General features: G+C 44.3%; 2 protein-coding genes across 4 annotated transcripts in view; one reads left to right on the top strand and one right to left on the bottom strand.

Annotated features, from left to right (window-relative positions):
• TRA2A (transformer 2 alpha homolog) overlaps positions 1–15,830 on the bottom strand; it is a 110,572-nt gene extending 94,742 nt beyond the window's left edge. The window contains exon 1 of one of the 2 annotated variants that reach the window (XM_069729847.1): positions 15,766–15,830. The gene's annotated coding sequence lies outside the window, so the exon portion shown is untranslated. The remainder of the gene's footprint in view (positions 1–15,765) is intronic. The other variant, XM_069729848.1, reaches the window with a different exon arrangement.
• A 142-nt stretch (positions 15,831–15,972) lies between these two features.
• Positions 15,973–25,044, top strand: part of CCDC126 (coiled-coil domain containing 126) — a 36,045-nt gene continuing 26,973 nt past the window's right edge. The window contains exon 1 of one of the 2 annotated variants that reach the window (XM_069729842.1): positions 15,973–16,115. The gene's annotated coding sequence lies outside the window, so the exon portion shown is untranslated. Of the gene's footprint in view, positions 16,242–25,044 lie in introns of both variants that reach the window. The other variant, XM_069729843.1, reaches the window with a different exon arrangement.

Raw genomic sequence — 25,044 nt, 5'->3', positions numbered from 1 at the left:
CCAATGTGGGTAACAGCTTTGTGAGTAACGTTACCGGTAGAAAATATGAGATCAAGCAGTTAATGAATTGTAGTACTAAAGGAGTCATCTATAGGGCATCATGTTCTTGCGGTATTGAATATATCGGTAAAACTATTAGGGAGTTTAAGAAAAGAATTGGTGAACATGTGGGTGATGTGGAACATGGGAGAGATACCCCCATTTCCAGACACGTGAACCAGATGCATGACGGTCAGTCTAAAAACCTTAAATTTATGGCCATTGAGAAGGGCACTAAACCCACACGAGGAGGTGACTGGGATCGGTTGCTTCTTCAGAGAGAGGCTAAATGGATCTTCTACCTCAATACTGTGGCCCCCAAGGGTCTTAATGACCAAATCAACTACAGTTGTTTTATCTGAATTTATCTTATATGTCCTTTTTCTTGAAGACACAAAAGAGCATGGTAGAACCAAAAACACTCAGTTTCAAAAAATCACATTAATCCGCAAGTGCTAGTAAAACGATGTAAAAAACAGGGTATTTGGTTGATACGTTTTTTGCAAAAAATGTATACTAAGCTGCTCCACCACACGTCAAGGTATACCCATATCAGAGCAGTCCTAACTGATGTACTAACTGAGTGTTTTTGGTTCTACCATGCTCTTTTGTGTCTTCAAGTTTCTTGGTGGTGTGTGAGCATGTTCCTACAGACTTGTTCACTGTGCGAGTAGCCCATGTGTTCCTGTTTCCATAATTGTTCTCTTGTGTCTACAAGACTGGGGAGTTACCCACCACTCCTCTTGGGCTATCTGCACAAAAGCTGTTCCACTCAGCATGTCCACATGGACTTTTCCTCTCTGAACCCTGTTCACACAGGTAATATACAGATGATCAGGTTTTTAAATACATCAGATAGGGATTGCATACATCAGGTAGGACTGCTCTGATATGGGTATACCTTGACGTTTGGTGGAGCAGCTTAGTATACATTTTTTGCAAAAAACGTATCAACCAAATACCCTGTTTTTTACATCGTTTTACTAGCACTTGCGGATTACTGTGATTTTTTGAAACTGAGTGTTTTTGGTTCTACCATGCTCTTTTGTGTCTTCAAGTTTCTTGGTGGTATGTGAGCATGTTCCTACAGACTTGTTCACTGTGCGAGTAGCCCATGTGTTCCTGTTTCCATAATTGTTCTCTTGTGTCTACAAGACTGGGGAGTTACCCACCACTCCTCTTGGGCTATCTGCACAAAAGCTGTTCCACTCAGCATGTCCACATGGACTTTTCCTCTCTGAACCCTGTTCACACAGGTAATATACAGATGATCAGGTTTTTAAATACATCAGATAGGGATTGCATACATCAGTTAGGACTGCTCTGATATGGGTATACCTTGACGTTTGGTGGAGCAGCTTAGTATACATTTTTTGCAAAAAACGTATCAACCAAATACCCTGTTTTTTACATCGTTTTACTAGCACTTGCGGATTACTGTGATTTTTTGAAACTGAGTGTTTTTGGTTCTACCATGCTCTTTTGTGTCTTCAAGTTTCTTGGTGGTGTGTGAGCATGTTCCTACAGACTTGTTCACTGTGCGAGTAGCCCATGTGTTCCTATGTCCTTTTTCTTGTAGCCATTTTGATCATTACGCAGTCATTTAATACGTTTTGCCTAAAATCCTTCTTCTGTCACCCATCCTATTTGGGATTTGTATGTAGATTGCATATTATCATTTGTATAACATCGGGCTGTCTTCTGTGTGTTTATTTTGGGCTTTGTCTTAGCGCTTGGTAACTCTTAGGACAATGGAGGGTTAATATCACCCTCCTTCCTTTTATTATCCTATGTGTTCGGTTATTGTATCGCGCAATAAGTTATCTGTTCATGGTATTTTGCGCTGATATGCGCTTTTTTGTAGACCTTATTTTTGGTCTCTGTGATAATTTATGTGCGACATATTTTCTATTTTTATAGTGGTGCCATATGCGGGGTTCATCCCATAGGCAATCTTCGCTAATGCACCTGTTCTCCTGTGTGTTTTAGTCACAGTATTGCGGAATTTTGAGCTTTTTAGCTGTTATGTATTGGAAGGTCTGGTGTATGTTAGCGTAGGGTGCCCCCTTTCTTTCCATTCACGCGGATGCTCTGGGCTTTTATGCTCGGGCATCTGCGCGTCTGTGGGCGCTTGGCAGCTGCATCTGCCCGCCCTGTGTGCGTGTGTCAGCGATCGCCGTCTAATGCGCTGGGGAGCCACTACTTTCGGTTCCTACTGCGCATGTCGGCGGTCGCTGGCTCCTGTCACACCTACTTCGGCGTCCTTGTTGCCTGACGACTACACGTCCTCTGTGCGCTTGTCAGGAGTCGCCGCTTAGTGCGCTGGGTAGCCCCAGCTTCCGGTTCCTTCTGTGCATGTCGGCTGCTGCCGGCCTTTACCGCACCCACTCTGGCGTCTTGTTCCCTCGTGGCTTATGGCGTGTGACGCCATCACATAGGTTAGTATGTTTAACTGTTACCGCCTATGACGCTGACTGCGTCCTGCGCATTAGACCTCTCTATTGGCCATTTGGTTGGCGTTTTGTATGAGCCAATTGATAGGCGTCTTATGAGTGACCCTTAGTAATCACACAGGTGACTCATTCGTCCCACATTAAGTGGCTAATTATTATCTTTAACCACTTCCTATTTAAGAACTAGCCCCACACTCTGTCCACTCTCTGCAGGATAGCATAGGGGGTGGCAGCAACTTATGTCTCCCTTTTGAGCACTTATCTCTTGAATCAAGCAGGTTCCCTGATGATTAGCTTGGAGGAAACGCGTCGGGACTGACCATAGGGAGAGTGCAGGGCATGTTGATACAGGGGTAGCTGTGGACTGCCCTTGTAAGGGCAGGAGCTTTGGGGATAGACTATTGTTAGCCCCATAGGGAATGACAGGGTATTGTCAGTTCTCTGCATCAAATTCCGGATCGTTCCTTGAACAGAGGTTTTCCGGTACTCCTGCCCATCCATCCTGGAGTTGGTGAGATTGTTCCACTTCTTAACTCTGACTCTTATTAGTGACACCGTGGTATAGGTGCCATGTTTTTTGCCATTCCGCGATAATTGTTTATTTACATGCAACCAACTATACTAGACAACGGCACACAACCAGTGTCTGTCAGGCCTCTTTCACACGTCAGTGTCTCCGGTAAGTGTACTGACAGTTTCTCACGTACCGGAGACACTGACACACGTAGACCCATTCAAATGAATGGGTCTATGCACATGTCTCCGTGTTTTCACGGACCGTGTGTCCGTGTGCAAAACACGGAGACATGTCCGCTTTTCTCCAGCAGCCCATACCGCAATACTTCCCGCACACGTGCACACGGAGAACAGTGTGCACTCTCCTCCGTGTGCACGTACCGCCCGCAGGAGAGACAGCGCTACAGTAAGCGCTGTCCCCCCTGTGTGTGGTCACATGGTACCGCTCATTACAGTGATGAATATGCGCATATTCATCACTGTAATGAGCGGTACCATGTGATCGCTCACACAGGAGCTGCTGCCGACGCTGAAAGCAAACATCGCAGAAGCTGGATGAGTATTTCTCGGCAAGCGGGGGGCGCACAGGGGATGGGAGGCGGGAGGTGACTCACAAACTTTATTTTTAAGGAAAAAAAAAACCTTGATTTTTCATTCCTTCTCTCCAGCGAACGCTGCTGGGGAGAAGGAATGAATGCCGGCTTCAGCACCAAAAGCAGGGGACAGCGCTTAACTGTAGCGCTGTCTCCTGCACGGTCCGTGTGGTCCTCAGTCGGCACACGGGCGGCACACGGTGGATTCTCGCATTGCTCAGACCCATGGTCTGATCAGTAGGACGCTGGCGAGACCCATTCCTATTCGTGCAACTGATTCTGTTCCTCTCAGCCAGAAGAATTTGACCAAAATCATACATAATTTGAAAATTGCGCATAGGGTCTCTTCATGAAGAGTTCCTGTCGTGCTACGTCTTAGAGGGTATGCCTACTCCCATCATCTTAGGCCTTCCTTGGCTGAAAAAACACAATCTGGTCATTGAATGGCAGTCCAGAGAAGTAGTCAGTTGCAGCAAGTTTTGTAACAACTGTTAATTTCAGGCTAATACCACCACTTAAATGTATTAAAAAAACAGTATATAAGAGTAATATCATAATTAAACTGATAAATCTTTATTACAAAAAAATCACACAGTGAAAGAAAGGTAGTAGGTTGAACCACACTGCCCTGCACTCCAATACGCATTTTGCGTGTACCTTCGTGACCCCCTGACGAAGCTACACGCAAAACGCGCGTTGGGGTGCTGGGCAGTGTGGTTCAACCTACTCTAATGGTACATGGTTTGTACTTTCTGAACTACATTTAATGTGACATTTTTCTGCAGCTTCACAGTTTGGGGTCACTACCCTGTTGCTGGCAATTGACACCCAGCAGCACTTTTCTAAAGGCTCCTTACATTTATTCCATTGCCTTGCAATATTTTCTATAAGGTTATGTTTGATTGTGATCTACAATTGATGTAATACTATGTAACATATCTACACATGCCTGTTGTCTCATGTATGAACCACACTGACCTTACTGTTTTTAAGGTTTTTTATGGGGCTTTCTTTGTACTATCTTTCACTGTGTGATTTTTTGTAATAAATATTTTTCAGTTTAATCATGATATTACTCTTATATACTGTTTTGTAGAATACATTTAAGTGGTGGTATTATCCTGAATTAACTTCTACAGTGGTTACCCCCACATATTATTGCATTTTGATATAGTATGGGTCTAAAATTCCTTTTAAATGTAGTATTTGTAAAAACTGCTGCCTGGGAGTCACGATCTCTGCTGTCCTTGTTAAATCTACCGCTTCTTCTCCGGTGGAGGTAGCTAAGGTGCTACCGAGGAATAGGGGCAAGACTCTACCCACACCTCAGGTAAACTCTGAATCTCGGTGTCCTCTCGGGAAGAGTGGTCAGAGGAGGGTGGTGGCTATCTCAGAGTATTCTGAGGGTATGAGTTTGGTGACACAGGGGGTAGTCTCTATTGTCTGTCCCTCAACGAAATTACCTATTGTGCCGAACGTGCGCGTGGTAATAAATATTCAGGTCCGGACCTGTGTATGAATGAGTACGTGTGGGTGTGTCCATTAAAAACATCAGCTGGAAGTACATATCTGGGATTTTGATTTCTGGGGTGATCAGGCCGTATAGGGTTGTGGCTGTTCTCCGCCCTGGGACCTTCCAGTTGGAGTTCTCCTAGTAATTCATGTACATAACACATGCAACAGGTCATCACTCAGATTTGTTGTGCCTCTGGGGCCTACGTTCTCACCATCGGGCTGCGTTTGCTATGACCTTGAGGACCAGGTGATTACTGAGTTGCATACTAGTGGGTTGATGCGTCCTTGACGTACATCATTTCAGGTCAAGTCCTGTCTTAAGGTTCCAGAGTCCCTTCGTTGAACGGGGGGTACTGTCACGATTCATTATGGAATTCGTGGCAGCTGTAGTTCTGCTGAAATGGTGCTGTGGGAGTTCAGATTCCTGGTGTCATTTTTTTATGGTGCTGTGGAGCTTAGCAGCAGATCCTGAAGCTGAGTCTTTCTTTTTCTTTGTTTGTCCTGTGTTTGTCTCTTCCCCTTTGTTTTTACTATCTGCAGTGGTGAGGCTTGCGTCCTTGCCGGCCAGTGCAATAGCCAGGGTACATTGTGGTGGAAATCAGGGACTAAGCACGTGATGGCGGAGGGGGGAAGGACCCACATAGGGCATTAGTGGATATTAGGGACAGACACATGAGCCCCATATATTACTCCATACTTAATGGGCCCCATATATTGTTCCATACAGTATATGATGGGCCCCATGTAATGCTCCATATATAATGGGCCCCATAAAATTCTTCATATAAAATGGGCTCCAGTATCCTCATATGATGCTCTATTATATGATAGGCCCCATATATGATGCTGCAGTGTATGATGGGCCCCATATAATGGGCTGCATATATGATGCTCCAATGTATGATGGGCCCCATATAATGCTCCATATATAATGGGACCCATATATGATGCTCAGGTGTATGATGGCCCCCATATAATGATCGATATATAATAGACCCCATAATTGATGCTCCAGTGTTTGATGGGCCCCATATAATACTCCCATCTCCTTTATTGTGGCTGCATGTGAACTGGGCACGCCTATATGCTGTTGAGTTCACAGCTATGGGCGAAGCCAAGCACCACTTTTTTTTTGCTCAGAGCTGTGCTCTGCTGTACAAATTCCCCGTCACCGATCAGTGTTCAGCGCAGTGACAGGATGACCAGCCATTAATGGTGAGCATAGGTCGGCAACCTGGTAATGTACTACTAATGTCAGGCTAGCGAGCTGTTCTCACCGCTGGAAGAAGTCACCTCCGCTCCTGCTCTGAGCGGTGATGAGAACAGGTCGGAAGCCTGTTACAATATCAGGCTGCCCAACTTGTGCTCACTGCCGCTGTCACCGGGGTGGTCAGAGAACAGCAGTGTAATTATCATGCTGCGGTGCTCTGAACACTGACTCAGCTCTGCTCAGTCAGTGTAAAGCCTCATTTAGATGTCTGCAATGCAGGGGCATCTGAGTGCAGCTTTACTGATGTGCTTTAGAAATGCAGCAGTAAAGCCTCATTCAGACGTACCTGCATCTCAATGAGGATGTACAATGAGCAGAGCCATGCATCTAATTCCATCATGTGTGATAGTCTGCTGATCCATGTATCTAATCCCATCATGTGTGAGTCTGCTGAGCCATGTATCTAATCCCATCATGTGTGACAGTCTGCTGAGCCATGTATCTAATCCCATCATGTGTGTTGGACACTGTGTACAGCCGCAGCGTCCAATCCGCAGAGCGCAGATGTTACAGCATAGTGGAGGGGATTTTATGAAATCCCGTCTCCACTATGCATGCAGGGCCACATCCGGCGGGCCTGCGTAACCGGACATGTGGTGCGTCTTTCCAGACAGCAACATGTCTATTTATCTTGCGGAGATGCTCCACAGTCTATAAATACCCAAACCAATACCCAATACCTCCACTACTTTGTGGAATGTCGACATACAAAGGCAAATACCATAACCAATAGCCAGAAAAAAACCCTCAATAAAAGACTTTACAATATGTGTGAAACCAGAGGGATAATACAATTGCAGATTAAAAAAGTTGACTAACAGGAAAAATAAAGTTTGGCACAGGGCTCAGAGCAGTTTTAAAGAAACAAACCAACTAACACTCATCTGATGGATCCCCCCAGCTCATGTTCTGTCGAGGCCTGGGTCCCCTGCTGGACTCTCCTTCGTCATCTCAACACCAGGAAATGCCACTTTGTTGAAGTGGGTCTCCATTGAGGCCAGTGATTGGCAAAGTAGGCATTTTGCTGCATTTCCTGTGTGTCAAAAGCTGGAACATTACGCATGGATGAAATAGAAATTATTTGATTTTTTTTTTTAAACGACACTATACCCATATGAAAAAAGTCCCTACTGGAGAGAACCCTTTAAATAAAGGGATGGTCATAATAGACAATGGGGTTTAGTAACAAGATTGGGTGCGTTTAGCACGGCAAGGTCTTTGGCCTGTCCTGCTGAATCTCTCCCGTCTATCTTAGCTTTGTACGTAGAGACATTACTATATAGTGTGTTTATGGAATTCAGAAAATAAAACCATGCAAATGTCCAAACCAAGAAAAGAAAAAAAGTAAGCGGCACAGCTCGACTTTCCAGAGATTAATAACTCGATGTGGAGAGTTTCCCAACAATAGGTAGTCCGGTCAGATGAAAGGCGGTGCTTGCGTGAAACAAAGTGTCCATATAAATAAAAAAGTAGAAAAAACGCAATAGCACTCACCAATCAGTGGCAATTCAAACGTCCTTTATTGGAGCATATAGCAAAACATCTTCGCGGTTCACGGGAGGGAGTGAGAGAGGGAGTGCGACAGGCAAGACAACGACGGCCGTTTCACGCTAATACCGAGCGCTTCCACGGGTCTGACCCGTGACCTGTGGAAGCGCTCGGTATTAGCGCGAAACGGCCGTCGTCGTCTTGCCTGTCGCACTCCCTCTCTCACTCCCTCCCGTGAACCGCGAAGATGTTTTGCTATATGCTCCAATAAAGGACGTTTGAATTGCCACTGATTGGTGAGTGCTATTGCGTTTTTTCTACTTTTTTATTTAAAACCATGCAAATGAGAACTAAAGAAGCTACCACAGCTGCCAAACAGGTTTTGTATATATTTTACATAAATACGAGGTGGTGTAATGTAACAAGCGCCTGAATTTTCCAAAGCAAGGGTTTGTTGGTTGTTTGCATGATGATCAGAACTTTAAGCTATGTCATTAAATAAGTCCATTTGTGGGTATAATATCCTACACTCTAGGGGCTCGTGCATATGGCGGATTGTATTGGACCAGTGCTATCCATGGTTTTTACGCATAGCACTTGCACCCATGTTATTCTATGGGACTGTGCACATGTCCTATTTTCTCTTTGGACAGAGTGATCCGATTTAAAAATCTTAGACGTCAGATTTTGATCTGAGTGTCAGATCAAAATTGGCAAAGAAAGTCTATAGGTCCGCGGAAAACATCGGTCTGCTCTTGGATCACATCCAAGTGTGGTCCGATTTTCATGGACTGACAAAATGGAGAGGGTGAAGACATTTTTTTTTCTCCAGCTCCGAAAAAAAGGTCATTTTTGTAAACTCTGTTCTTTTGATATTAAAGGTAAAAAGAACTAATATGTGCAGTCTTTTGTACTGTAAAGAACTATATTGCCCCATAGACAATGTTTGGATGGACATCTTTGTTTGGGAGTTACCACCTAGATTGCTCTATTCTCCACCTGAATGATTAGTGCAAGATTTATTGAACATTAATAAAAAAAACCTTTGCATATACACCCACATTACATACGAGGAACCTGGGTCCAACAATTTTGAAATTTAGGATTAAAAACAAGATCTATAATCTGTTGAAGGAAACCAAAATTATTGGTGAAGAATTATCCAAATTTTTGTATCTGATTGCTCGTCCACTCTGCTTTCAATATTAGCTTTCAAAAAGCCACAAATAGCTGGAATTGGTAATTTTTTAAAGACAATTTAGAGAATTTGCTTCTTCTATAAGAGATGAGCAGTCTTATACTGGGGGTTGTCACAGTTCCAGCCAACTGAACTCTGGTTCCTTCAGATTTGACAATTTTTTTTTATAAATGATCTAGATAAGGGAACTGAAGGTAAACTGATCAAATTTACAGAGGATGTAAAGCTAGGAGGGATAGCTAACGCTAAAGAAGACAGAGGAAGGATTCTGAGGATTTAGATTGAATGGTATTTAACAGAGAAATGCAAAATTTACCTCAGGGAAAGAAAAATGAAAATTACATCTACAGAAGGGGAGCAATAGAACTAAGCAACAGCACGTGTGAAAAAGACTTGGGTATACTAATAGGATCACACACTGCACATGAGTCAACAGTATGATGCAGCAGCAAAAAAGGCAAATACAGTTCTAAGATGTATTAGGAAAATCATACATGAAGTAATTATCCCCCTCTACTCCTCCTTGGTCAGGACGAATCTGGAATACTATGTTCAGTTCTGGGCATCACATTTAAAAAAAAAAAAAAAAAACATTGAAAAACTGGAGCAATTTCAGAGACGAGCTACCAGGTTGGTGAGTGGACTGAAAAGTATGTACTTCGAGGAACGGTTAAAGGATCTGGAAAGGTTTAGCTTGCAAAATAGAAAGCTAAGAGGAGACTTAATAGCTGTCTACAAATATCTGAAGAAATATCACAGTGTAGAGGGATCATCCTTATTCTCATTTGTACATGGAAACACAAAAATCAATGGAATTAAACTGATAGGGAGAAGATACAGATTAGATATTAGTGAAAACTTTTTGACATTGAGGGTGACCAATGAGTGGAACAGGCGGCCATGAGAGGTGGTGAGTTCTCCTTCAATGCAAGTCTACAAACAGAGGCTGGACAGACATCTGTCTGAGATGGTTTAATGAATCCTGAGCTGCACGGAGCCGGACACTATGAGCCCTGAGGTCAGTTCCAAGTCTAACATTCTATGAAGTCTATGCATGCCAGTTAACCATTTCAGGGGTTGTCCGGCCTTAGGGTACAAGTCTGCAGTCAGTCTATGTGACAGCAGACGTCTGAATCCTCACATCGCGATCTGTGAGATTTTTCTGGTGCCAGAAGCGGGCAGTCATTTGTGCGATTTACATTCGCCCGGCTTCATTTTCACTAGACTTGTCCGGCCTCGCTCAATACACTTGCACTAAGCGAGGTTGCGCACATCTAATCGGCATATGACTGCATACTTGTAGTCAGGTGGCAGCCACTCCCAGCACCAGAGAATCCTTACAGCACACAGTGCAAGGATTCACAAGTCTGCAGTCACCCAGAGTGACTGCAGACTTGTAGGCTAAGGATGGACAACCCTTTTAAAGAGTTATAGGCGATCTATGAGGTCCTGTCAAGGTCCATTTACTTCGTGGAACATATCTACGTTCCTGAAATCATCTTTACTAACAATTTAGTTTTTATTCAATGTTTTGGGGGTTTTTTTGTACAAAAAAGTAAAGGATTCAATAAATTCAAATGTGGCACCGACACACGCCTAGAGTATGTCCATAGTAACCCTCAAGCGCATCACATACGATCGCTCCATGTCCTGTTGTGGAGGCGATATGTAGATGATATTCCTTTATTTGGAAATTATAATATGAAGATGCTGTCTTACTAAGAAAGATAGACTTTACTGCAGTTGTCCCCAGCCTCACGTCACCTATCTTATTCATGCTCATCAGCCGTGGTAGGTATTTAATATGGTACCATATGTAATTGCCTTATACACTTAGTTATTTGCTGCTCACATATTTCCTGCCAACATTTTCTGTATAACTGCTTGGAAATCACCCAAGTTACAACTGGTCTTTTTTCCATTCCCATAATAAATCTACCAACACCAATGTAGGAAACAATTTAACAATTCGAAACATATAGAGATCTTGATTAGGAAATGTTGGGCAGGCATCTGACCAAGGGCACTTTTCTGAAATGGATGGAACATCTATTGATTTCCAGTTAGATGCTATAAGTATTTTTGTTACAGCAAATAGATGAGTTGCGAGATATTTCATTGTGGGGGGAAGTCGATTTGAATCAAGCGAGAACGAAACCAGTTGAGGAGACAATTCAACTACAGAGTTGTTAATATTGCTCAACAAATTAGCTACTTCTTTCCACGGTCGATTATTTTAGGACATGACCAGAAAATATGTCATATGTTAGCTTTTTGAGTACAGTTCCTCCAGCGTAAGTCCAATCCGTCCTCAAAAATCTGCTCAAGTGCACTTTTTAAGGCAGTAACCACTATTTCTTGTTAACTTGGTCTAGGGCATTGGTGGCGAACCTATGGAAATGAGCACCACTGCCGTTCCACATCATTGGACCTGGGCCGGCGGGTGAAGTGCCTGGTGACACGAGCCCCTACTTAAGCTAGATGTGCATCCGTGGTCGCATGCACATCCAGATGAAGTGTATTGCAACACACTAACTTGTCAGGAAAAAAAAAACATGAAGAAAAAAACACTTTATTTCAATAAAGACTACCCACATTATCCCTTGCTCAGCAATTCATTGAAATTTTTTTTTTTTTTTTTTTAAATGTCATGCAGGTCTGAAATAAGTCAACAAATCCTAAGTAGTCCAGAAAACTATGCCTAAAAACATAAAAAAGCAGAAATAAAAATAATACACACTGCTGCTATTCACAGGCGCCGGGTACTGACTTCAACTCTCATCAGAGAAGCAGGGGCTCGCTGCACGCAGCGCAGCGGGTGACGATGATCAATGTTGCCGTCAGTACCCGGCGCCTGTGAAGAGTAGGAACTTTACTGCTATCCACAGTCGCTGGAGAAGGAGTTCCCCGAATCTACGGCAGAGCTTTGTGTCAACATTTTGGGTAATAAATTGGTGAATGAGTGTTGTGATGCAGTGACCCCTGTTGCAGCTAGGGGGCGCTGTGTGTGCTCCTCGGGATATGCATGGAGGCGTATCTGTGGTTATAATGATGGTGAAACAGTGATTGGCAGAGTTGTAACTGGCCGATATGTGCTGCAGAGGGAGTCTGCGCTGTAAGCCTGAAATAATGTTGTTGTTCTGGGACCTGTAGTCCCACAAGTGTTTGTATAATAGTCAAGGGAGGCTTACAGGGCTAGTTATGAGAGCTGGGCAGGTCGAGCTAGCCACACGCACACCTTCCATCTATGGGAGTGGTTACAACTACATAATGTGACCATGGTGTGGTCACATGGTGGTGTAGTGGTCTCTGTAATGAAGACTGTGCGAGATCCTGGAAGGCTTGTGTGTTGGGAGGTCCTGAGTGTGGACTGGATCCCTGAATAGAGCACTGTGAGGCCGTGGATCTGAAGTCCTGCGTGTTGGAGATCCTGGGAGTAGGATCGGATCCCTGTTAAGCGCACTGAGAGACTTGTGTGTTGGACGGTCCCAGGTGGGGACGGACATCCTGAATAGCGCACTGTGAGGCCGTGGATCTGAAGATTGGTGTGTTGAGAGATCCTGGGAGTAGGATCGGATCCCTGAACAGTGCACTTAGAGACTTGTGTGTTGGACAGTCCCAGGTGGGGATGGACGTCCTGAATAGCGCACTGAGTGGCCTGTGTTGGAAGTCCTGGGAGTAGGATTCCTGAATAGCACATAGGAAGGAGTGGAGGCAGAGTCTGCAACGGCACTGCACTATGGGAGCTACAGCCCATCTGAGGATCTGGACTGTCAGGTGGCCTAGTGAGCAAGGCATTGTCCGGGATGGTAATCCCAGGTCAGCAGATCCCTGGAGGAGGACTGACAGGAGGTCTGCGTGTGGAGCAGGAGCTCCTGGAAGGTAACCCAGAGTATGGAGAACTGTGTGCACTGACGGGGTCAGTAATGAACTGTGTGGTCTCCCACGGTAACTGGACAAAGTAAGGTCTCGCGTGTTTAGAGACTACGAATCAATGTCATGTGCGCTATATGACTAGAGACATTGAAACGGCGTACGGACACCCCTGGGAACTAGTCAAGGAGGGCTGGTGGGTGTAGTGTCTGAACCTTGGGTTAAAGCCGTATAAGAAATATCTGAGCTAAAGCTGCAACTTAATGTCACCTGTTGGTGCCTATTGTGTTGGACAGTTTTTGTGAGAAAAATGTGCCTGTGTGACTGAATCCCGTTGCTAAGCGAGTGTCCCCAACACATGCAGTAAGCGCTATCTCACAATGTCTATTGTTTTATTTTCAAGAAATCACATCCACATTGCTTGACCTGTTAAACGCAGATTTTGTGCAAACATAATGCAGCAAAAAAACTTCATCAATGATACTATGTGACAATATGGCCCTATACAGAATTGTCTTTATCCCTAATCATTTCAATATTAATTGACCTGTATATATTTTTTTTCACAATTCATTCTGCATTTAAACGAGCTCTGAATCCTGCCTAAGGGCTGTTTCACATGTCCTGATATTTCCGGTACCAGAAAAAACAGTCCCGAAGATATCAGTATCCGTGTGACAAAAGTGTGCTACATCAGTACCACACGTACCGGCGCCTGGGAAGCAGTGATACTGTTCACGCTGTTCTCCTACATACTGACGTAACAGTAATCTAGGGGCTACACATTGACCAAATAGTAATATTGAGGCTACACTTTGACCCAATAGTAATCTAGGGGCTACACACTGACCCAACAGTAATCTAATGGCTACACTCTGACCCAATAGTAATCTAGGGGCTACATACTGACCCTACAGTAATCTAGGGTCTAGACACTGACCCAATAGTAATCTAGGGGCTACACACTGACCCAACAGTAATCTAGGGGCTACACACTGACCCAATAGTAATCTAGGGGCTACACACTGACCCAACAGTAATCTAGAGGCTACACACTGACCCAATAGTAATCTAGGGGCTACACACTGACCCAACAGTAATCTAGGGGCTACACACTGACCCAACAGTAATCTAGGCGCCACATACTGACCCTACAGTAATCTAGGGGCTACACACTGACCCAATAGTAATCTAGGGGCTACACACTGACCCAATAGTTATATAAGGGCTACACTCTGACCCAATAGTAATCTAGGGGCTACACACTGACCCAACAGTAATCTAGGGGCTACACATTGACCCAACAGTAATCTAGGCGCCACATACTGACCCTACAGTAATCTAGGGGCTACACACTGACCCAATAGTAATCTAGGGGCTACACATTGACCCAACAGTAATCTAGGTGCCACATACTGACCCTACAGTAATCTAGGGGCTACACACTGACCCAATAGTAATCTAGGGGCTACACATTGACCCAACAGTAATCTAGGGGCTACACTCTGACCCAATAGTAATCTACGGGCTACACATTGACCCAATAGTAATCTAGGGGCTTCACTCTGACCCAATAGTAATCTACGGGCTACACATTGACCCAACAGTAATCTAGGGGCTACACTCTGACCCAATAGTAATCTAAGGGCTACACTCTGACCCAATAGTAATCTAGGCGCCACATACTGACCCTACAGTAATCTAGGGGCTACACATTGACCCAACAGTAATCTAGGCGCCACATACTGACCCTACAGTAATCTAGGGGCTACACACTGACCCAATAGTAATCTAGGGGCTACACATTGACCCAACAGTAATCTAGGCGCCACATACTGACCCTACAGTAATCTAGGGGCTACACACTGACCCAATAGTAATCTAGGGGCTACACATTGACCCAACAGTAATCTAGGCGCCACATACTGACCCTACAGTAATCTAGGGGCTACACACTGACCCAATAGTAATCTAGGGGCTACACATTGACCCAACAGTAATCTAAGGGCTACACTCTGACCCAATAGTAATCTACGGGCTACACATTGACCCAACAGTAATCTAGGGGCTACACTCTGACCCAACAGTAATCTACGGGCTACACACTGACCCAATAGTAATCTAGGGGCTACACACTGATGTAAATAAATTGTAAAGGTGAAAATAAGAAACTTTATGCTGAATCGTATCACAAAAATCTGCTTCTTTCTCCTCCTGGACTGATCTTTCATGCTCAAAATTCTCAATTCTTGGATAAAATCTCGTCATTGAATAGAGGTTTCCGATTATTGGGACAGGCGATGGCCGTTGGTGCTCATAAAGTTCTATGGAGAACTGTAACTACCACTCCAGGAGAACTGGCAGCAGAATGTCGGCATAGAACTCTACGAGCACCAACAGTTGTCTATAGCAGTGATGGGAAGATCTGGACCCAGTCATGCGCGCCATAGTATAACGCGCCATAGTATAACGCGCCATTCTGGGCATGGCAAGGTGTTCTGGCATCCATATATTGTAGGGGGAACATGGTGAGGGTCATCCTGATTGGCACAAGCAATATCCTAGCAGGAAAAAAGTCCGCCAACCGTGTAAGGCTCGCAGGAATTCGCAGCCATGCGGGAAGCCGCTGTGGGAAGATTATCAACATGGCGGCATGGCCAATATGCAGGCTGGAGCGCATTCACACCTCTGCGCTATGGGTCAAGGAACACATGCAGAAAGCACCATTATCATCCATTCTCCTCTGGACAGAACAGGAAATCATCCAAACCATCATGTAAATAATAGATGACGGATGAGAGCTGCCGAGCTGCGCATTACCACAATCCATCATCTTCATAGATGTCCGTCCACAGCCGCAATCACACGGATCCCAGTGTAAACAGTCACTGACAGGAAGAGCGGGGGCACCGGGAGGGGGGCTAAGAAGCCGACCAATCACAGGCTACCACACATGCTGGCCGGGAAGATCAGCCAATAGCAGCTCGCCTTTCATTCTCACCCAGGAAGAGTCTCCGCTCCCTGGATGTGCACTTGTCATTGTTTAGTGAGTAGCGGAGGGAGCTGGAGCTGCGCGGTCACGGAGCAATGGACCGGCCCGGGCACCCAGGGCGGGTGTAACGGCTGCACCCGGGAGCACACAGCCGGGACCCTCTGCCTGCCTGAGCCGGGTAAGGCGGGTGTTGCTCACGGTGGTCGGTAATGGTCGGGGCACAGCTATTGCACTTGTGTTACAGCTCTACCATCATAAGCAGATACACTGTCATCTCCTCCGCTGCACCAGAGTAAGGGAAGATGTACGTGAGCATATATATATATATATATATATATATATATATATATATATATTATAAGTTTTGGGCAGGTGTGTAAGAAATTCCGCAGAGTAAGAAGTGAAATACTTTCAGAAATAGCAGTGTCAATAGTTTGTTGCTTATTAACTTAATGCGAAGTGAATTAACAAAAGAGAAATCCAAATCACATGAATAGACGGTGCGATCGCCCCTTTTTCCTTCGAGACGGCATTCATTTTTGAAGGAACTCTGCAGGGAGGTTGTTCCAATTCCAAACATCTTGGAGGACAAACCACAGATCTTCTTCTGTGAATATAGACTTGTAATACCATCAGGAGGCGTCTGACTCCTAATTGGTTCTGCAGTAAGAAAACCGTCCCAAACCCATCTATTTTCATCAAAAGAGGAGCAAACAGTCCTGGAGGTGTTTATATGGTCCCCACAGAGCCAGGATCTCCTCCTCATCTAGTCTTTTTTGGGATTACGTGAAGAGACAGGAGGGTTTGTACTATTGACATCCCCCGAAGATCTGTGGTTACTTCTATCTAGGTGTTTTTAACAACCTCGCTGCCGAGTTCCTTCAAAAACTGTCCGAGTACTACTAATAATAATAATAATCTTTAACCCCTTAATCCCATATGACGTACTATCCCGTCCAGGTGACCTGGGACTTAATTCCCATGGACGGGATAGTACGTCATATGCGATCGGCCGCGCTCACGGGGGGAGCGCGGCCGATCGCGGCCGGGTGTCAGCTGCCTATCGCAGCTGACATCCGGCACTATGTGCCAGGAGCGGTCACGGACCGCTCCCGGCACATTAACCCCCGGCACACCGCGATCAAAGATGATCGCGGTGTGCCGGCGGTGCAGGGAAGCATCGCGCAGGGAGGGGGCTCCCTGCGGGCTTCCCTGAGACGATCGGTACACGGTGATGTGCTCACCGTGTACCGAGCGTCTTCTCCCTGCAGTCCCCGGATCCAAAATGGCCGCCGGGCTGCATCCGGGTCCTGCAGGGAGCACTTCCGGGTCAGGATCAGGCTGCAGCTGCAGCTCTAATCCTGCCCGGCTGTATGTAAGATCACCGATCTGACAGTGTGCTGTGCACACTGTCAGATCGGTGATCTGTGATGTCCCCCCCTGGGACAAAGTGAAAAAGTAAAAAAAAAAATTTCCACACTTGTAAAAAAAAAAAATAAAAAAAAAATTCCTAAATAAAGCAGAAAAAAAAAAATATTATTCCCATAAATACATTTCTTTACATAAAAAAAAACAAAAAAACAATAAAAGTACACATATTTAGTATCGCCGCGTCCGTAACGACCCGACCTATAAAACTGGCCCACTAGTTAACCCCTTCAGTGAACACCGTAAGAAAAAAAAAAAAAAAAGAGCCAAAAAACAACGCTTTATTATCATAACGCTGAACAAAGAGTGGAATAACACGCGATCAAAAAGACGGATATAGATAACCATGTTACCTCTGAAAACGTCATCTTGTCCCGCAAAAAACGAGCCGCCATATAGCATCATAACCAAAAAAATAAAAAAGTTATAGTCCTCTGAATAAAGCGATGCCAAAATAATTATTTTTTCTATAAAATAGCTTTTATCGTATAAAAGCGCCAAAACATAAAAAAAATGATATAAATGAGGTGTCGCTGTAATCGTACTGACCCGAAGAATAAAACTGCTTCATCAATTTTACCAAACGCGGAACGGTATAAACGCCTCCCCCAAAAGAAATTCATGAATAGCTGGTTTTTGGTCATTCTGCCTCACAAAAAAATCGGAATAAAAAGCGATCAAAAACTGTCACGTGTCCGAAAATGTAACCGATAAAAACGTCAACTCGTCCCGCAAAAAACAAGACCTCACATGACTCTGTGGACCAAAATATGGAAAAATTATAGCTCTCAAAATGTGGAGACGCAAAAACTTTTTTGCTATAAAAAGCGTCTTTTAGTGTGTGACGGCTGCCAATCATAAAAATCCGCTAAAAAACTCGCTATAAAAGTAAATCAAACCCCCCTTCATCACCCCCTTAGTTAGGCTAGGTTCACATTGCGTTAATGGGTTAACGCTAACGGACAGCGTTGCACGGCGAAAATGTCACAATTAACGCCGTGCAACGGGTCCGTTAGCACAACCATTGACAGCAATGTGATTTTCGGGTGTAGCGCATCGCTAGAGCGTGCCATTTTCGGCTCGCGCTAGCAAGGTGCCATTCTTTTGTGGCGCGCCTCAGACGCTGCTTGCAGCGTCCGCGGCGCGCCCGAGGTCCGATCCCCGATCTTCCAGAGCGGGGACGTTAACGCGACCACTAAACACGACACCTAAAAAGACATTGTGTTAGCGCAATCCGCTAGTGCTAAACGGATTTCCCTAACGCAATGTGAACCTAGCCTTAGGGAAAAATAATAAAATTAAAAAAAATGTATTTATTTCCATTTTCCGGTTAGGGTTAGGGTTAGGGTTGGGGCTAGGGTTAGGGTTTGGATTACATTTACGGTTGGGATTAGGGTTGGGATTAGAATTAGGGGTGTGTCTGGGTTAGGTGTGTGGTTAGGGTTACAGTTGGGATTAGGGTTAGGGGTGCGTTTGGATTAGGGTTTCATTTATAATTGGGGGGTTTCCACTGTTTAGACACATCAGGGGCTCTCCAAACCCGACATGGCGTCCGATCTCAATTCCAGCCAATTCTGCATTGAAAAAGTAAAACAGTGCTCCTTCACTTCCGAGCTCTCCCGTGCGCCCAAACAGGGGTTTACCCCAACATATGGGGTATCAGCGTACTCGAGACAAATTGGACAACAACTTTTTGGGTCCAAGTTCTCTTGTTATCCTTGGGAAAATAAAAATTTGGGGGGCTAAAAATCATTTTTGTGGGAAAAAAAAGGATTTTTATTTTCACGGCTCTGCGTTGTAAACTGTAGTGAAACACTTGGGGGTTCAAAGTTTTCACAACACATCTAGATAAGTTCCATGGGAGGTCTAGTTTCCAATATGGGGTCACTTGTGGGTGGTTTCTACTGTTTGGGTACATCAGGGGCTCTGCAAATGCAACGTGACGCCTGCAGACCAATCCATCTAAGTCTGCATTCCAAATGGCGCTCCTTCCCTTCCGAGCTCTGCCATGAGCCCAAACAGTGGTCCCCCCCCACATATGGGGTATCAGCGTACTCAGGACAAATTGAACAACAACTTTTGGGGTCCAATTTATTCTGTTACCCTTGTAAAAATACAAAGCTGGGGGCTAAAAAATCATTTTTGTGAAAAAAAAAAAGAATTTTTATTTTCACGGGTCTGCGTTATAAACTGTAGTGAAACACTTAGGGGTTCAAAGTTCTCACAACACATCTAGATAAGTTCCATGGGAGGTCTAGTTTCTAATATGGGGTCACTTGTGGGGGGTTTGTACTGTTTGTGTACATCAGGGGCTCTGCAAATGCAACGTGACTCCTGCAGACCAATCCATCTAAGTCTGCATTCCAAATGGCGCTCCTTCCCTTCCGAGCTCTGCCATGCGCCCAAACAGTGGTTCCCCCCCACATATGGGGTATCAGCGTACTCAGGACAAATTGGACAACAACTTTTGGGGTCCAATTTATTATGTTACCCTTGTGAAAATACAAAACTGGGGGCTAAAAAATTTTTGCGAAAAAAAAAAAAATTTATTTTAACGGCTCTGCGTTATAAACTGTAGTGAAACACTTGGGGGTTCAAAGCTCTCAAAACACATCTAGATAAGTTCCTTAGAGGGTCTAGTTTCCAAAATGGTGTCACTTGTGGGGGTTTTTAATGTTTAGGCACATCAGGAGCTCTCCAAACCAACATGGCGTCCCATCTTAATTCCAGTCAATTTTGCATTGAAAAGTCAAATGGCGCTCCTTCCCTTCCGAGCTCTGCTATGCACCCAAAAAGTGGTTTACCCCCACATATGGGGTATCGTCGCACTCAGGACAAATTGCACAACAACTTTTGTGGTCTAATTTCTTCTCTTACCCTTGGGAAAATAAAAAATTGGGGGCGAAAAGATCATTTTTGTGAAAAAATAAGATTTTTTATTTTTACGGCTCTGCATTATAAACTTCTGTGAAGCACTTGTTGGGTCAAAGTGCTCACCACACATCTAGATAAGTTCCTTAAGGGGTCTACTTTTCAAAATGGTGTCACTTGTGAGGGGTTCCAATGTTTAGGCACATCAGGGGCTCTCCAAACGCAACATGGCGTCCCATCTCAATTCCAGTCAATTTTGCATTGAAAAGTCAAATGGCGCTCCTTTCCTTCCGAGCTCTGCCATGCGCCCAAACAGTGGTTTACCCCCACATATGGGGTATCGTCGCACTCAGGACAAATTGCACAACAACTTTTGTGGTCTAATTTCTTCTCTTACCCTTGGGAAAATAAAAAATTGGTGGCGAAAAGATTATTTTTGTGAAAAAATATGATTTTTTATTTTTACGGCTCTGCATTATAAACTTCTGTGAAGCACTTGTTGGGTCAAAGTGCTCACCACACCTCTAGATAAGTTCCTTAAGGGGTCTACTTTCCAAAATGGTGTCACTTGTGGGGATTTCAATGTTTAGGCACATCAGGGGCTCTCCAAACGCAACATGGCATCCCATCTCAATTCCAGTCAATTTTGCATTGAAAAGTAAAATGGCGCTCCTTCCCTTCCGAGCTCTGCCATACGCCCAAACAATGGTTTACACCCATATACGGGGTATCAGCGTACTCAGGACAAATTGGCCAACAATTTTTGAGGTTCAATTTCTTCTCTTACTCTTGGGAAAATAAAAAATTGGGGGCGAAAAGATCATTTTTGTGAAAAAATATGATTTTTTATTTTTACGGCTCTGCATTATAAACTTCTGTGAAGCAATTGGTGGGTCAAAGTGGTCACCACACATCTAGATAAGTTCCTTAGGGTGTCTACTTTCCAAAATGGTGTCACTTGTGGGGGGTTTCAATGTTTAGGCACATCAGTGGCTCTCCAAACGCAACATGGTGTCCCATCTCAATTCCTGTCAATTTTGCATTTAAAAGTCAAATGGCGCTCCTTCCCTTCCGAGCTCTGCCATGCGCCCAAACAGTGGTTTACCCCCACATATGGGGTATCAGCGTACTCAGTACAGATTGTACAACAATGTTTGGCATCCATTTTATCCTGTTACCCTTGGTAAAATAAAACAAATTGGAGCTGAAATAAATTTTGTGTGAAAAAAAGTTAAATATTCATTTTTATTTAAACATTCCAAAAATTCCTGTGAAACCCCTGAAGGGTTAATAAACTTCTTGAATGTGGTTTTGAGCACCTTGAGGGGTGCAGTTTTTAGAATGGTGTCACACTTGGGTATTTTCTATCATATAGACCCCTCAAAATGACATCAAATGAGATGTGGTCCCTAAAAAAAAATGGTGTTGTAAAAATGAGAAATTGCTGGTCAACTTTGAACCCTTATAACTCCCTAACAAAAAAAAATTTTGGTTCCAAAATTGTGCTGATGTAAAGGAGACATGTGGGAAATGTTACTTATTAAGTATTTTGCGTGACATATCTCTGTGATTTAAGGGCATAAAAATTTAAAGTTGGAAAATTGCGAAATTTTCAAAATTTTCGCCAAATTTCCGTTTTTTTCACAAATAAACGCAAGTTATATCGAATAAATGTTACTACTAAAATGAAGTACAATATGTCACGAGAAAACAATGTCAGAATCGCCAAGATCCGTTGAAGCGTTCCAGAGTTATAACCTCATAAAGGGACAGTGGTCAGAATTGTAAAAATTGGCCCGGTCATTAACGTGCAAACCACCCTCGGGGCTTAAGGGGTTAAAGGGAACCTGTCACCCCGTTTTTTGAGATTGAGCTATAAATACTGTTAAATAGGGCCTGCGCTGTGTGTTCCTATAGTGTATGTAGTGTACCCCGATTCCCTATGTATGCTGAGAAATACATTACCAAAGTCGCCGTTTTCGCCTGTCAATCAGGCTGGTCAGGTCGGGAGGGCGTGGTGACATCGCTGGTTCTTCCTCAGCTTTACGTTGGTGGCGTAGTGGCGTAGTGGTGAAGACACAGCGCGCGATCTGCGCTGTCATCCCTTTCGTCGGTGGGGGCGGCCATCTTCCTGGGGCCGCGCGTGCGCAGATCGAGTGCTCTGCTGCACGGGGCTTCAGGAAAATGGCCGCGGGATGCCGCGCGTGCGCATTAGAGATCGCGGCGGCCATTTTCCCAAAGCCGAGTTTGCATCTCGGCTTTGGGAAAATGGCCGCCGCGATCTCTAATGCGCACGCGCGGCATCCCGCGGCCATTTTCCTGAAGCCCCGTGCAGCAGAGCACTCGATCTGCGCACGCGCGGCCCCAGGAAGATGGCCGCCCCCACCGATGCAAGGGATTACAGCGCAGATCGCGCGCTGTGTCTTCACCACTACGCCACTACGCCACCAACGTAAAGCTGAGGAAGAACCAGCGATGTCACCACGCCCTCCCGACCTGACCAGCCTGATTGACAGGCGAAAACGGCGACTTTGGTAAGCTATTTCTCAGCATACATGGGGAATCGGGGTACACTACATACACTATAGGAACACACAGCGCAGGCCCTATTTAACAGTATTTATAGCTCAATCTCAAAAAACGGGGTGACAGGTTCCCTTTAAGTACCTAAAAGAGCTGATGCTTTAAAGCAAAGGAAGGTCGCACCAAATATTGATTTACGATTTCTCTTTTGTTCATTCACTTTGTGTTCTGTTATTGGATCATTTACGGTATTAACCTTTCTATTTTTGAGAAGTATAATATTTTGCAGCCTTTTTTTTCCTCACACCTGTTTAAAATGTTTGCACGGTACAGAGTATATCATGTGTTTTACTGTGAAATTTCCCATAAAGGACATGAATATTATGGAATGTATAAGGCACCAAGGGTTAAGTGCTTGTCAATAAGACAAATTATTATCAGGAGGGTGTTTGGCTCGTATCTCCAAAATGTCAGGCAGGTCATAAATGTAGATGTGCGAGGAGGAAAAACGTAGGACTAGTCCTGGGGAACCACCGTGGTTTCCTGTAATTATAATTAATAATTATCAATGCTTATGTACCTAGACAGCGGTAGCGAGCCCCGGACTGGTCCCACCAGCACAGAGATGATTGACAATCTGTTACATATTCTCACAAGGTTAGCAGAGGTCTATAGAATCGTCTCCTTATTCCACTCCTTTGTGTTATACGTTTTATCAGATATGTTGGCACAGTATTTCTACACCTAGATAACAACTTTATAAGTGTCGGCTCTCTCTCATGCCCACTGATATATGGACACTCAATTTAGCTGAGTGTTCATACGTTTTCTGCAGGGAAGAGGTAGTAAGCATTGTCAAAAGTCTCTGATTTTTGTTTTTTTGTGTGGCCAGACTACTTGTAAGTAAATCAGTTATGATTGTCATATTTTAAAGGAAATCTGTCAGCAGTTTTTTGCTATGTAATCTGAGATAGGGACAGAGACCCTGATTCCAGTGAAGTTTCACTTACTTTACTGGGTGCAGTAGTTAGTGTTTCTCTACTGCAGATATAGCAGTGCTCTGACAGCTGAGCTCCATTGATTGTACACTGAAAGCTGCCAATGTATATAGACAGAAAGCTACTAATCTGCGATGGGAGAGGGGTTACACAAAACAAGTTGACGAGAAGGCAAGACACACCTAGTCCTGTAGAGATAATCTCCTTCTGATAAAACACAGCCCAGTAAGTGACACACCACTGGCATCAGGGACTGAGACCCTACTTTCTGCTGCTGTCAGATTACATAGAAAAAAAACTGCTGACAGATTCTCTTTAATATTCATTTATTCATATGTTTTCTTGAACTGTGCAGTAATGTGCTCTCCTGTTAAAGTTTAATGAAGGAGAAGAGGTGATTCTTCTTCGGTGCAGCGTATCTTTTGTTTTGTCAAGAAGACCTTTCTTTTCCTTGCAGCTAAATCATTTGTGCCAGGTTCACATAGTGCGGTTTTTTATAGCCAAAACATAAGGTAAATGCAGAAGAGCAGGATGTATTTCTTTATACTTCCCTCCTCTTATAATTCTTATTGTCTTTGGATGGAAAAAAAAAACCTGCTGTAAATCACTGATGGGCAGCTCTCGTTTATTTCTGACTGTCGCTGTCTTAATAGAGTTTAGTTGAATTTCTCCCCGAAGTCTGTTAATTACTAAAAAGAGCAGATGGGGTGAGGCTTCCAGCCGTGAGAGGTGTGCCTATAAGGCATCTATGGCATCTTGTGGCTATGCCTGTAAGGGCAGGTGCAGATGAGCGTAGACACTCTCATCCGAGAGAATCTCGCCAACTATACAAATGGCTATGTGATCAATCTCTGATCAGCGTGTGATTTTAGTGTGATCTCGATTCTCTCTGAGGAGACAGTGGAGGGAAAAGAAAATTCTCCGTTTGTCAGTTCATGGAAATCGTGCTGCACTCAGATGTCATCTGAGTTCAGTCCGATGTTTCCCACACTCATTGACTTGCATGGCTGAGTGTGATCCAAATATCAGATCAAACGCTGTCATGTAGTGATCGTTCATGACCTCACAGACTAACATTGGTCCGAGTGCTATCCGATATTTTGTCAGATCGCAATTAGACCGAACATACTCTTGTCTATGAATATACACTTGTTTCCCTTAGGGTGCAGACATACGGCCATATACCGTGTGCGAGGATTGGATCTCAGTCCTCCTACAGACCGACTGCTCTCCTCCACGCACTGTGCGCTGCTGGGAATCGCCAGTTTCTGAGCTGGGACCGGATGC

The sequence above is a fragment of the Ranitomeya imitator genome, chromosome 6, assembly GCF_032444005.1.
Source record: "Ranitomeya imitator isolate aRanImi1 chromosome 6, aRanImi1.pri, whole genome shotgun sequence".
NCBI lineage: Eukaryota > Metazoa > Chordata > Amphibia > Anura > Dendrobatidae > Ranitomeya > Ranitomeya imitator.
This window is presented reverse-complemented; position numbering and strand designations above follow the sequence as displayed.